The sequence below is a fragment of the Cibotium barometz genome, chromosome 11 (genome assembly GCF_041138505.1).
Source record: "Cibotium barometz isolate CiBa-2024 chromosome 11, ASM4113850v1, whole genome shotgun sequence".
Classification (NCBI taxonomy): domain Eukaryota; kingdom Viridiplantae; phylum Streptophyta; class Polypodiopsida; order Cyatheales; family Cibotiaceae; genus Cibotium; species Cibotium barometz.
In genome coordinates, this window is record NC_141056.1 from 32,052,545 (window position 1) to 32,067,438 (window position 14,894).

General features: G+C 39.9%; 1 pseudogene; it reads right to left on the reverse strand.

Moving 5' to 3' along the window:
- Window positions 1-10,846: 10,846 nt before the first annotated feature.
- On the reverse strand, window positions 10,847-13,206 carry LOC147634065 (U-box domain-containing protein 1 pseudogene; annotated as a pseudogene).
- Window positions 13,207-14,894: the final 1,688 nt, after the last annotated feature.

Sequence of the window (14,894 nt, forward strand, 5' to 3'; positions counted from 1 at the left end):
TTCCCAGCGACACCGCCCACGTCACGACAACGTGGTATTTAAATCATATTAATAAATTTAGCCCTTGGAGCCATAAATAGCATAGCTTTTTCCAAAATTGGGCTTTTACAAAATTGAACCTTAGTTCAATGCTTTTAAATCATCTCATAAAGTGTCCACTTGCATATTCCATTAAACTGAATCCTGCACAAATTAAATTAAACATATTTTTGTAAGATTATTAATTCATCAAAAATATGAATAAACATATACCTGGTAACAGTCCTCCCGTTTGGGGAAGCAATTGTCCTCCATTGCGTAAAGAAAATGCTACAACAACAAAAACAAATCTCGTGCGACACCAAAATTGGTGATGCTCGCACCATCATCAAATCACAAATAATAAATAATAATCATATGATATCCCTTATGTGTGACACACACACATTGCTCTTCACCTATTTATGTAAACATATCCCAGTATGATACATTGATAGGCACAAACTTAGCATATATCCACGACTTGTTTCACTATGATGAGAGTATCGCTATGTACAAATCATCTAGTATGGTGTGAGCTTCCACTTGTTACACTCCAATGAGCACGGCACATTAGTTGCATAAACCACTTGTTTCACTTCGACCATGGGCAGTTGTAAAGCATAGTCCACTTGTTTCACTTGACCACAATACAGTTGTCAAGCATGGCACTATATACACCCATCAAGCATGGTCTCAAGCTATGCCAATACCAGTAGGTAATCAATATTTAATGTGGAGTCACACACGATACCAATTCACTAGCATGGCACACTAGTGTCCAGGCGTCCTCGTACAACTAAAGGATGGACATTATGTTCCCCCCTGCTTAGATAAGCAAATGACCTCAAATGCTTGTTTGCTTATGCGAGCAAGGGAGATCAATTATCATATAATATATAAATTTAGTTGGGTTCACACTATAGAGAACCCTAGTATGTATTTGGTTGAGTACCTTTTCATATGGTGTACTCTTATCTTTGTATATGGTGTGTTGAGTGTTGTGTAAAAGAAGAAGAAGATTTTCAGTCTCTCTCACCTTGTGTGTTCTCTTTTAGGGTTTTGTGAGTGTGTGTGTGCTTGCAAGAACTCAAGCTCTCTTCTCCCCTGCATCTTTTCATGGTATCAGAGCCTGGTTCATGCTAAGGGCTGAGCTGCAAGCAAGAGAAGCACAAGAAGCAATACGAGGGTAAGAGCTTCATCTACTCTTCCCTATTTGTGTTGGCGACTACACCCTTGTCGGGAGCTCTACGGGAGGCACCGACAAACGATCTCTGATTGAGGAGCTTTCTTCGCGGGAGTAAAGCTATAGGGTAACTATTCTATCCTATTAGACTACATTTTTCGAGTCGAAAATGCGTTTCGGGCGCGTTAGGACCTCCGTTTTTCAAGAAGGTAGGTGATTTTGAGCACTGCAGGGTAAGTCATCGATTCTTTGCAGAACTTTGTTTTAGGAACTGCAGGAAGACAGATTTCTTGTGCAGACATTGTGTGTGATGCAAGGAGGTCAAATAGTTGCCATTGGGTATATGTATGCACATTGAGGTCACTGGTTGTGACATTTGAGTGTAGTACAGTACTGCTACAAAAAATACAGCAGTTTGTGCATGGTAAATTTGTGTGTCTGGAAAGATGTCAAATGATGGAGCATAAACCAGATTGTTGTTGCTTAGAAGCTTGATAAGAACAACTTTCATGCTTAGAGGTTCAGGTTGATAAATTTCCTGATGGGAAAGGGTTACTGGGACTATATAGAAGGTGAGCATGAAGAGGCACCGGAGATATGGGAGATCAATCCAACTGCTGTAGATGTGAAAGTGTTCAAGGATTAGAACCAAGGAGCCAAAAAAGTTATGTATTGGCTCTCTATCAGTATACAGGACACCATGATTGGGCACATACAAGTCCCCCAAGGAGACGTGGGACACCTTGGTAAAACTCTATGAAACGAATACCAAGGCACGAAAGATACAGTTGAAGAATGAACTTCATACTGTGGAGAAAAAGAGTATGTCTATGAATGACTCTGCATTGAAGATAAAGGGTATTGTGGAATCCCTTGCATCTATTGGCGTTTCAGTAGATGATGATGATAAGATGGAAGTCTGTCTACTTGGTCTCGGGCCACAATACAAGGCGTTCAAGACGTCTATTCAGTCTTGGGAAAACATTCCCAATTTCATAGATTTGGTGTCTATGTTGATTATAGAAGAGAAGAGCTTGGGTGAAGACCAACAGTCTTCACAAAACAAAAACAGTTCAGAGCAATAGGCCTTCTACACAAGTTCAGGAAGAGGACAAGGTAGAGGAGGCCGTGGACGCGGCCAAGGAGGTGGCCGAAAAAGTAATTAGAATTATGGCCAGCAGAGCAACAACAACAACAGTCCCACAATTCACAACAACAACACGCAGGTGGAAGAGGCCAATTCAGAGACAGGGGGAGTCAAAGAGGTCGTGAAAATTGGCAAAGGTAGTATAATGATACACGTGGATGCTTTTATTGTGGTAAGCCTAGACATGTGCAAGCAGATTGTTATAAGAAGTAGGCTGACATGCAAAATGGAAAATTGCAGCAAAACAACTATGCATCCTCGAACAGAAACAATGAGGATAATGAAAGGTTGTTTGTTATGCAACATGTCGTTAATGTCATGTCTGAAAATATTGAAGCAGCACATAAAGATGATGTATGGTACATTGATTCAGGTGCTTCGAATCACCTGACAAGTCATGGGGAGTGGTTCTAGGAGATGAAAACTCTTGAAAGACCATGCTTTGTGGAAACAGGGAATGACACTGCTCATCCAATTGCCCATGTTGGAGATGTGCCATTGTCTATGCAGGATGGCAAAGTGAAGTACCTTGCAGATGTACTTCATGTTCCGAACATAACAAAGAATTTGGTTTCAGTTGGCCAGATGATTGAGCAGGGTTTGTAGGTTCGGTTTAACCCTGATGGCTGTTATGTTGAAGACTTTAAAGACAAGTGCAGGTTGGTTGCAAAAGGCAACAGAGTGGGCAGAATGTTTACATTGAATGTACACGCCTGAAGTGAGTGCTGCGATGTTTGCAAATGGTTCAGGAATTGTTATAGACACAGACATTTGGTATAAAAGAATTGGACATGTGAATGTACAGAGAATGAAGTCTATGCAGACTAAAGGAATTGTGATAGGGCTGCCAAAGTTTAAAGTTGAAGTTATGTAGAAAATATGTGAAGCATGCCAATTTGAAAAGCAAACAAAGCATGTATTTCCAGGTGACAGAAATGTGAGCAAAAATACACTAGATGTTGTGCATTCAGATGTATGGGGTCCTACGAAGACCATGTCTATGGGAGGCTACAGGTATTATGTGACATTTATTGATGACCACACAAGGAAAGTGTGGGTATACTTCATGAAGGAGAAGAGTGAGGTGTTCACTCACTTTCAGAATTTCAGAGTTATGGTTGAAAAGCAAACACGGAAATATATAAAGTGCCTAAGGTCAAATGGAGGGGGAGAGTACTTCTCCAATGAGTTCTCTGAATTTTTGAAGAAGAATGGTATTCGGAGACAGTTTACATGCAGATACACTCCGCAGCAAAATGTAGTTACTGAGCAAAAAAACAGGCACATTGCTGAGATTGCACGAGCATTGATGGGAGAGAAGAATATGCCGCATAGCTATTGGGATGAGGCTATTTTTACAGCAGTTTACATCATGAACAGGACTCCAATTGTAACCATACATGATGTAACTCCAGAGGAGAGGTTTACTAGCAAAAAACCTGATTTGTCTCATCTAAAAGTCTTTGGATGCATTGCATATGTGCATGTGCCAGATGAGCTGAGAACTAAGCTGGATCCAAAAGCTGAAAATGTGTGTTTATTGGGTATTCCCTTGAGCAAAAGGGATACAGGTATTATAACCCTGCTACACGTGAGTTGAGGGTAAGCAGGGATGTTGTTTTTTATGAGATGAGCAGCTGGTATGCTGCTGAAAAAGAAGCTGTTGGGGCTGATGTGAGTGGAAATGTGGTTGCATAGAATGCAAGTCAGCAATCACAGTCTTTGAGTGGACAAGGAGAGTCCTCATCTAGTGGTTCAGTTGATAGACCATGGAGTGGTAGGCTGCGTCATAATACCAGTCCTGCAAATGTGATTAGTACATCACATAAAGGCAAAGAGAAAGTGATTGAGCCCCTTAGTATGCCTGACATTTCTGCAGGGCATTCTCATGTTGATGGTGGAGAGTCTAGTGGCTCAGAGATGAGCCTTGATGAGGATCTTGGGATACCAGCTATGAGAACACCTGGTGTAAAGAAGGCTATGGAAGCCATGAATGCAAAGCTGCGAAGATCTGGGAGAGTGAAGAATCTTGTGCAGAGGTTTACCTATGATGGTTATGTGGCACATCACTATGCATACATGGCAAAAGTTGTGCAGGTTGTAGAGCCCACATGCATTGATGAGGTTGTTGGAAATGTGTGTTGGGAGAAAGCTATGGATGAGGAGATGGATGCACTATATGGAAATGAGACTTGGGATTTAGTGCAATTGCCTGAAGGCAAGAAAGCCATTGGATGCAGGTGGGTGTACAAAGTAAAACATAACAGTGATGGAAGCATAAACCGGTACAAGGCTAGATTGGTAGCCAAAGGATATGCGCAGACATATGGCATTGATTATGAGGAAACTTTCAGCCCAGTTGCCAAGATGGCAACAGTGAGAGCTGTGATAGCAGTGGCTGTGTCAAAGGAATGGTCTTTACATCAGATGGATGTAAAGAATGCATTCTTGCATGGGGATTTGCAGGGACAGGTGTATATGTTGCAGCCACCTAGTTATGAGGATGTGAGTCACCCCCCGAGCATGTTTGCAAGTTGAAGAAAGCCTTGTATGGCTTAAAACAAGCACCAAGAGCATGGTCTGACAAGATTTCTGAATATCGTGTCACTATTGGCTTTCATGTAGCCAATGCAAATTTCTCGCTGTATGTGAGACACAGTGATAGAGGGGTTGTGCTTGTTGTCATCTATGTAGATGATCTGATCATTACGGGGGACCATGATGCAGAGATCTTTGATGTAAAGATCTTGCTTAGATAGAAGTTTGAGATGAAGGATCTGGGGGAGCTCAGAAACATAATCAAGCTATAATTAATAACAATCATGATCTTTTTTATACTTAGAGATAGTAAGAAAGAATAAAAAATACTTATACAATCTACCACCAATGGTTACTAAATAATACCACAACCATATTTATTTTCGAAGGAGCTTATGCTTTGGGACACATTTGATAACCTCATCGAATACTTGTCGTACTTGATCTCTATCACCATGGACATTATAGTCTATTTCATAAGGATCAATCAAGCCCAGGTTTTCTTGAATAATCATGAGCACAATATTTTCATCTAATTTATTTGAATCTAATCATATAGTAATTTGGAAAACATCGTTATTATCAGCAATAACCGGCCATGGCCTAGACCAACTTGGAACATGGAGATAACTACAGTCAAACTCAGAAACCAAATTCACCCTTTCCTCAAAGGAAAGAGTGCTTCTCATGTGCTAAAAAAAATGCAAGTCACCTCTTCCATCTGTCAATCATATATACAATTATATAAGTAAGTAGAAGCATGAATACTATGTACGTTGATGTGTGTTAAATATACTAATGCGAATACATTGTGTGTGTACATGGATGTGTGTTAAATATACTAATGCGAATGCATTGTGTGCGTACATGGATGTTTGGACCTATACATTTGCTGCTTAAACTTTGTGTGTGTACATGTGTTTAATTAAAGACACATAAGTACACACCCTTTTTCTAGCTTTGTGAGAGTGTTTGAGATTATTACACTCTAACCAATCCACTCTCCCTAGGTGTATGATTATTACACACACAAATAAATAACACAGACATAAGATAACTATAAATACATGAATTACCTATATATATATATATTTATAATTATTACACACACACACATATATAAAAGATAAATATAATTACATAAATATAACATATATATATGTGTGTATATATACATATATATACATATATATACATATATATGTATATGTATGTATATATACATACATACAAATGTACATAAATACATATTGATATATACATAAATATATATCAACACATAAATAAATAATACACACACATAAATTATATAAGTATACATATATATGTACATATAAACACAAACATAAATAAATCACACACACACACATACACAAAAAAGAGAAATATAATGAAAGACATATACAAACTGCAAGAACACACAACAACAAACAAACACACACACACACACACTTTTCTATTCTCAAAACTAAAATATTTTTCTCGCCAAAATTAGACTCTCTCTCTCTCTCTCTCTCTCTCTCTCTCTCTCTCTCTCTCTCTCTCACACACACACACACACACACACACACAAACATGCAGTTTCAAAATTTAAAAAAATATTTTTTTTATTTTATAAAATGCATAAATATATATATATATGATTATTACACACACAAATATATATAAGAGAATTATATATATATATATATATATATTAACACACACAAATAAATAACACACACAGAAGATAACTATAAATACATAAATTATGCATACATACATACATACATACATACATACATACATATATATATATATATATATATATATATATATATATATATTATTACACACACACACACACATATAAAAGATCAATATAATTACATATATATGTATATGTATGTATATATACATACATACAAATGTACATAAATACATATATACAAACATAAATATATATCAATACATATACATAAAAGATAAATATAATGCAAGATTTAGAGAAGAAGACAATGGACCTTTGCTAAGATGATGCATGAAAATGATAATAATGTGTTTATTGATACACATGATGAACATTATCACCATGAGGAGGAGGAGGACATGGTTGACATAGAGTTGGTTTATATGTATACATATACACATGAATATCAAGGCATAAATAGATTATACACACACGCACACAAATTATATATGTATACATATAAATACACTCTATTTTAAATAACACACACACATACACACTCTATGCCCTCAATTAGATGGGGTTTAGTTAGGAGTTTTTTTGGCAGTTTACCCTTGCTTGCCTACTCTCGTGTGTATGTACACATGTGCACATGAATGTGTGGGTGTGTGTATATGCATGTATGTGTGTGCATATATATGCACATGTGTGCTTGTGTATGTACACATTGTAAATAAGGAGAAAGAAGTGGGCACTGCTAATGAATGATCAATTATATGAAATCATATTACTATACACAAAGCCTATGCTTATGAGGGATATGATTTGTCAAAATTACTCTAGTAAGGATAATTACTCTTTGAGTGGTGATACTGTTTATTAAATACTTCATTTTAAAGGATGAACACTTTTAAGAAAACAACTCTCAACTTACATACAAACTTTACACACTCACAAACCCCCATAAAATACACACTCTCCTCTCTCTCTCTCTCTCACACACACACACAGACACACACACACTATTTCAAAAACGTGTGGCTGTTTGCATGTATGCATGTATGTGTGTGCATATATATGCACATGTGTGCTTGTGTATGTACACATGTGGGGGGTCCACATAAATGAATTATACACACACATAAATTATATAAGTATACATATAATATATGTATATATAAACACAAACATAAATAAAACACACACACACACACACACACACACACACACATAAAAGAGAAATATAATGCAAGACATATGCAAACTTCAAGAACACACAACAACAAACACACACACACACACACACACTTTTCTATTCTCAAAAATAAAATATTTTTCTCGCCAAAATCACACAGTCACTCTCTCTCTCACACACACACACATACAAACACACACCCACATGCCGTTTCAAAATTTAAAAAATTTCATTTTTTTATTTTATAAAATACATAAATATATATATGATTATTACACACACAAATATATATAAGATAATTATATATATATATTAACACACACATAAGATAACTATAAATACATGAATTATACATACATACATATATATATATATTACACACACACATAAAAGATAAATATAATTACATAAATATAACATATATATATGAGTGTACATATACATATATATGTATATGTATGTATATATACATACATGCAAATGTACATAAATGCATATATATACAAACATAAATATATATCAACACATACACATAAATATATAATGCAAGATTTAGAGAAGAAGACAATGTACCTTTGCTAAGATGATGCATGAAAAGGATAATAATGTGTTTATTGATACACATGATGAACATTATCACCATGAAAGGAGGAGGACATGGTTGACATAGAGTTGGTTTATATGTATACATATACACACAAATATATATCAACACATAAATAGATTATACACACACACACACACACAAATTATATATGTATACATATAAACACACTCTATGTTTGAATAACACACACACATACACACTCTATGCCCTCAATTAGATGGGATTTAGTTAGGAGTTTTTTTGGCGTTTTACCCCTGCTTGGCTACTCTCATGTGTATGTACACATGTGCATGTGAACGTGTGGGTGTGTGCATATATGCATGTATGTGTGTGCATATATATGCACATGTGTGCTTGTGTATGTACACATGTGAACGTCGCGTGTGCGGGTGTGTGTGTTTGTGTGTGTGTGTGTGTGTGCATGCGTGCGTGTGTGTGTGTACATGCATGCGCTCTTATGAAGTGTAAATAAGGGGAAGGAAGTGGGCACTGCTAAAGGATAATGAAACTTGCAGCATTGTGTGCTTCCATGTAGAGCAATATGTACAGATATATTATGTTGTTAACATAGATATTCATGGAAGGGGTATGGAAAATGCAATTGATTTTCAAAAAGAGTTTTTTAGTTTCATTATATTCAGAATCTTCTTGATCGGTTTGCTGATATATCAGTCTTATTGAGTGCTTCAAAGCTTTGTCACCTTGTTCCTTCCCTATTGGTATGGAGCTTAAAAACTATGGTTTTGACAAGATGATAAGTCTCTTGCTTCTTTCTATGGCGAGCCAAAGTTGTTGAATGGGGGAGCCAATGGATCCTCTCATTGCGAGGATATCTTGTAGAAAGGAGTATGAGTTGTGGAAGCCACAAGCCCCATAGGAATGGAAAGGTATAAGTCTCAAAGACACATGGATTTCTATTGGTAGAAACTCAACCACCACTGCTAAGAAGTATCCCATCTTGTTGAAGTTGGCTCACCTTGCAATGCTACAATGTGCTAGTGCATAGTCGCATGATGTGAGAGAGGTTTTAGTGTTCAAAATATCATCAAGACTAGGCTTCACAGTTGTTTGAGAACTAAAAACTTGGATGCCTTGATGTGTGTTTCCATTGAGAGTCCACTACTTAAGGATTATGCATTTGATGATGTAATTGGCATATGGAAGAATGGTGCCGGAGCAAGCCGCCATATTTTTAGTGAGTCAAGAAGGTAAGAAATCTAGAAATCCTAAATCCTTGTTTTTTCTGATGCTAACCATTTTCATAGTCTAAATTCTATGTGGCTCTTATGATAGGGTGAATAGAGTCTTGATGCAAGATTGATATAGATGCTTGAGTTTTCAATGGTAAATATTTATTGTACTTTACAACTTCTAGTTTGTGAAATAGTTTCATTAGGTAACATAAAGGAAATTTATTGCAGATTGATTAAGTTTTACAATTTTTGGTCGCTGATTAGGTTTTTTTTTCTAAAAAAGAGACTTCTATTAAGTATGAAAAAATTTACAAAAAGGGAGATTTCAGACCAAGCAAGGGGGAAATCTTGACGAGTGTGGTGCCTTGTGCTACCAGTAAGGCCCCATATGGAATTGAGTGAAAAAATGCCATCATTAGGTTTTTCAACTTTTGATGGTTGCGGACGGCACTGGAACTTGCAAGTTGCATTCTAGAGATTTTTTTGTTTGATTGATGATGGTTATAGAGATGGTAACTTCGTTGTAGTATGCATGTGTGAATCTTGTTAGATTGGTGATGGTTATTGGGAGAGGTTACATAGCTAGAGCATGTATGTGGGATGGATTCATGTTTGCAAGTAATTTTTTAGAGTGAAAATGCATATGCTTTTGAAGCTTCTCTTGTGGCTTTTCACACTAATTGGTTTAGAGCTCTCAATCATGATTTCTCTTTGCTCTTATGTAAAACATCTTAACGGGTTGAAGCTTTAGTGTCTTGGAAACAATTCAATTCCCCAAATCTCTTTGAATCATCCAAGGAAGCGGATTTACTCATAAGACTTTTAGACTACCAAACCAAGAATGCAAGCTACAATGGATTATGTGTACATGATGTATTACACACTTCAAGTAATAAAGTAATAAGATTCAAGAACCTTTTATGATGCATTATCATGTCACAAATTCTTTATTCTTTTAAAAGATTGGAGTTAATGCGCTCAAGTGTTTGTCTCTGTTACGGCATGTTACATTTTTGGAATACATCAATGGGAGCTAGAGCAAGGTAGTGAATTTCAATGGCTCAGAGGGGAAGCATTAATTTGGGCTAACCGATCAGCCCCAAAAGCAAGGGCAAGTCTGAGCTGGAAGTAAATCTTGAGCATACCTCTTATGCATGCACTCAAAAGAGGTACTTTCTTTGAAAAAAATAAAAAAATTGTTTATTTTTCGTATATTAGATGTGGGCAGTGATTTTAGGATATTTTTTGTAGTGAGGCTTTGAAATTGATTTGTCTTTACGAAAACGAGGAAAATTTTGGAGTCCTTTGAAAAAAAGGTTAAGAGTGTACGATGCCTTTGCGAAACTGGTGAAAAAAAATCCTAGTTGAGATACTAGGCTACAGGTATTTTGATTGGTTTCTATACGAGTTTTTCGCAAGCCCTGATCGCCAAACAAGATGGGGTCAAAGGTATCTCAGGTCATTTGCGGTTTTGTGAAGTGGACATATAAGATTTTGAAACAACTAGTTGCCAGTTTCTTCTAGCGTAGAAATCAGCCCCTAACCAACTCACAGGGAAACTATACCAAAAAGAGCTTAATTGAGTAGTCTTTGGCAAAAGTAAGTGGAGTTCCCACCTTCCCACCCGTGACAAGGAAACTACACCAAAAAGAGCATAATTGAGTAGTCTTTGGCAAAAGTAAGTGACCTTCCCACCCGTGACCAGGGTTTTCAAGCTCAAAATGAGACCATCTTGACTGCTTTTGAAAAATACATGCAAATTCTACCTTGTAGATGAAGAAACAGGTGTCAGGGCAACTGCTGCAGATTCTACGTCCATTTTTTCTGTACGGGCGACACTCAATTTGAGAAAATAAATGACATATTTCAGCATTTTGCATGAGAGCTTTGAAAATATTTCAGCATTTTGCATGAGAACTTTGCTGTAATCTAGTGTGCACACCCGTCGCATGTGTGAGAGCGTTGATGACGGCAGCTAAGTAAGCGCGGTAGTTACTCCTAGCAATTACAATGCACGGGGGCACAAAGAGTTCTTATAGATTGAATGTGTGCCACCCTGGGGTTGAAACGCCATGGCCGAGCACGACTCTGTGTTTCCCGGCTATACTTACTCAGAGCACTGCAGCAATCTGAGGAGGGAGGCGGCTTTGCGCTGAGCGCGGGGCGTTCCACCCGCAAGAAGGCGCCGGAGAGAAGGGAATAGGGCGGACGAACGGCGAAGCTCATAGCGCAGGGCCGCGGCCCTTCCGCTGGCTTCGGAAAGATTGGAGGCTGCTAGCAATAGAGCCACCGCATGCTCCCTGGCTCGGTTACCACCTTCAGAGAGTAATTGTACAAGCTCTGCTACCACTCGGCCAACCAGCCCGGCGCTGACAGCCGCCAGCCCCTCCGGCCTCCTGGCCAAAACAGCCAGCAAGGCCACCATCTCAGGCGCCACGCTGTCGCTCCCCTCGCTCGCTAGCACGTCAATCGCCGTCAGCACGGCCCCTTTCATTACCAGCAACTCGGCGTGCTCAGCATGCAAAGCCACGTTGAACAGCGTCGATGCCGCATCCTTCTTGCCACGTACGCTTCCTTCCCGCAGCACCTGCAGCAGCCCCTCTACAGCCGCCGTCCTGGACCCTACCTCCTCCCTGGACTCCTTCGCCACACTGAGGCTAAACAGTGTCGCCGCCGCATTCTCCCGTGCGGCCAATGTACCGTTGCCGCCGCCACCTGCCAAAACCGCCACTATCATGTCCAACGCCCCCTCTGTCTTCATTATTACATCCTTGTTCTTTTCATTGATAGACAGATTTAGAAGCGCCGTTATAGCGTTCTCCCTGGCCATTTCGTCATCGGAATCGAGTAGCGCCGCCAAGAATGGCACTGCACCGGCCGCGGCCACGCAAGCTCTATTGTCCATCCCATCTTTAGCCATCAGCCTGAGCTCGTAGGCTGCTTGTCTTTGAACTTCCAGCGTCCCCTTGGACAGCTTCTCAACGAGAAACTCAGCCGTGAGTTTTGTAGCTTCCAGAGCAGCCTTAGTGCTTGGCAGCTCATCAACCCTATTGCCTTTCCTCTCATTGCTCTCCAGAACATACTCGTTCTCTACACACCACTGCATAATGAGGCGACGCAGGCTGCAGTTGGGTATGAGTGTGTTGTGGAGCAGCTTCGCGCCAGTCTTGGGACATGTCGTGTGGCCCTCCTCTACCCATTTGGTAATGGCAGCTCTCTCGTAGGTTTGCCCACTCGCCACTGTGACTGGATCCACCATCAATTCAAGCGAAATCGGACAGCGGAAATCATCAGGAATATTCACAGCACCACCCTCTGCATCCTCTGCACGTGCCAGCACAACCTTCCTCATGCTCGGACATGCGAGATCATACTTCCTGCAAGCCGCAGCCAGCTGCTGCTCAGGCGCTAATCCATACAGAACACACCTTGCATACCTCACAAAGCTAATCAAGCTACTGATATTCGGTATATCTGCAAACTGTTGATCATTCTTCAACCTCTCCTTCTCCTTTTCAAGCAGAAATAGCTCTCTCTCACAATCTGTTGCATCATTGAACTGTAAGCTTTCACAGATGTGCTTAAGCTTACCCGGATTAGGGCTTATCTGGATTTCAAACTCTGCCATGACAGATAGGATCTCCGTTTGTAAATTTTTCTAGGGGGTGCAGATGGGTCTCTGGGCGTTTACGCCAAGATAATCTTGATGACAAAGAGCGTGCCATGCGCGATTAAACCCCTCCTCCTTCGACCTGGGGGAGAAGGATGAAGCTGAATGTGATTAAACTACTAATCAAAACTAAATCTCCACCGGGGACGGGTTATTTAATCAAGGATTGACAGACGAAGAAGAGGACTACAAGCTAATGGATTGGGTTTGAAAGCTGGAGGGGGCGATATATATGCAGTAGATTGTAATAGACGGGTTGAAGTCAAACTAAGAGAGAGAGAGTGAGAGATGCAATCGTGAAATAGTTGACTGTTTCATATAGAGAGAGACACGACGAGAGAGAGAGAGAGAGATGCAATAGTTGACTGTTTCATATAGAGGTGATTCAGAATTTCAGGCTGAAGTCTGACAGTGGATACGCGGCTTGTTGGCGTTGGGCCGCTGGCCCACGTATCTATATCAGTGTTCGAAAAAAACCCGGGTATAGTGTAATTTGCACTTGCAGATTTTTAAAATTACCTTCCAATTTGAAACTTAAGGGTACAAAAACCTGCAGATTTTAAGGGGTTGTAGAACAAAAACCTTCAAAATTTGAAAATTTTCTTTATAAATAATTTCACAATTTTTAGATGAAGGTTTTGTACTTTTTGGGAAAATAGTTTTTTTGGAACACTGATCTATATTTGCATTTAAGTCGCCGTCAGCCGTGCAACGCCGCCAATAGCCGTCAATAGCCGTCAATAGCCGTGCAACGCCGCCAATAGCGGTGTCAATATTTAATTGCCTTTTTGATACTACCCTTCACGTTTGATACCCCCCTTATTTCGGCAATCTAGCTTAACCTTTTCCTACCATAACGAATTATTTATTAACAATATACTTTGAAAGTGGCCTGGGGTAATGGCCAACCGTTCGTCATAAAAAGTGACTTTTTTTTTCAAAAAAAGGCTGTTGTATTATGAAAAAGGGAGGGGCGGATTTACAATGACAAAACCACTTCCGCATGGCTGACGCGTGGACACGCTTGAGGGAAAATCAAAAAAGGATCCGATGTTACACTGGCCAATTGGCAAGCACGGCGCACGTGAAGGCATGTGCGCCGCGTGGGAGAGGAGTGGGATCTTTGCATGGCGAGACCTCCATCCTGGTGCCTGCTCGTTCATCGGCGGTGATGAGTTTCCTCTCACCATTCCTCCTTCCACTTGATGATCAATCTCCCTTCTGCCTAGCCGCCGGCTCCATCTGCCTCTCTGGTCGCGGGTTGGGGTTAGCAAGGGCCCTTCATCTTGCTGATTGGCTCTTCCTCCTTTGTCTCTTCCATCACGGGCTGATCTGGCTCCGCCCACTCTTCTCCAATCTGGGGGAGGATGGTGCTGGTGCTTTAAACTGTTTTGCAGGTTCACGCGACAGGCCTCTGGAGGGCAGACCTTCTGGGATGATTCTTTTCTTTTCTTTCTTGCTAGAGAAGAGACTGGCGTGTGAAGGAAGGCGGCAGCTAGCAAGTGCTATCCCTTTGGTAACTGCCGCCGACGCCAAGCAGAAGGAGTTCTGCAGGATCTTCTTCACGTCATCCGTCTGCAGATGCTGGTTATCGGAAGAGGGGCTCGTCCTGTCAATCCATCATTTTGGTGGCGGCTCAGAGAGGGTGGACTCCTCCCTTGGCTGGATACC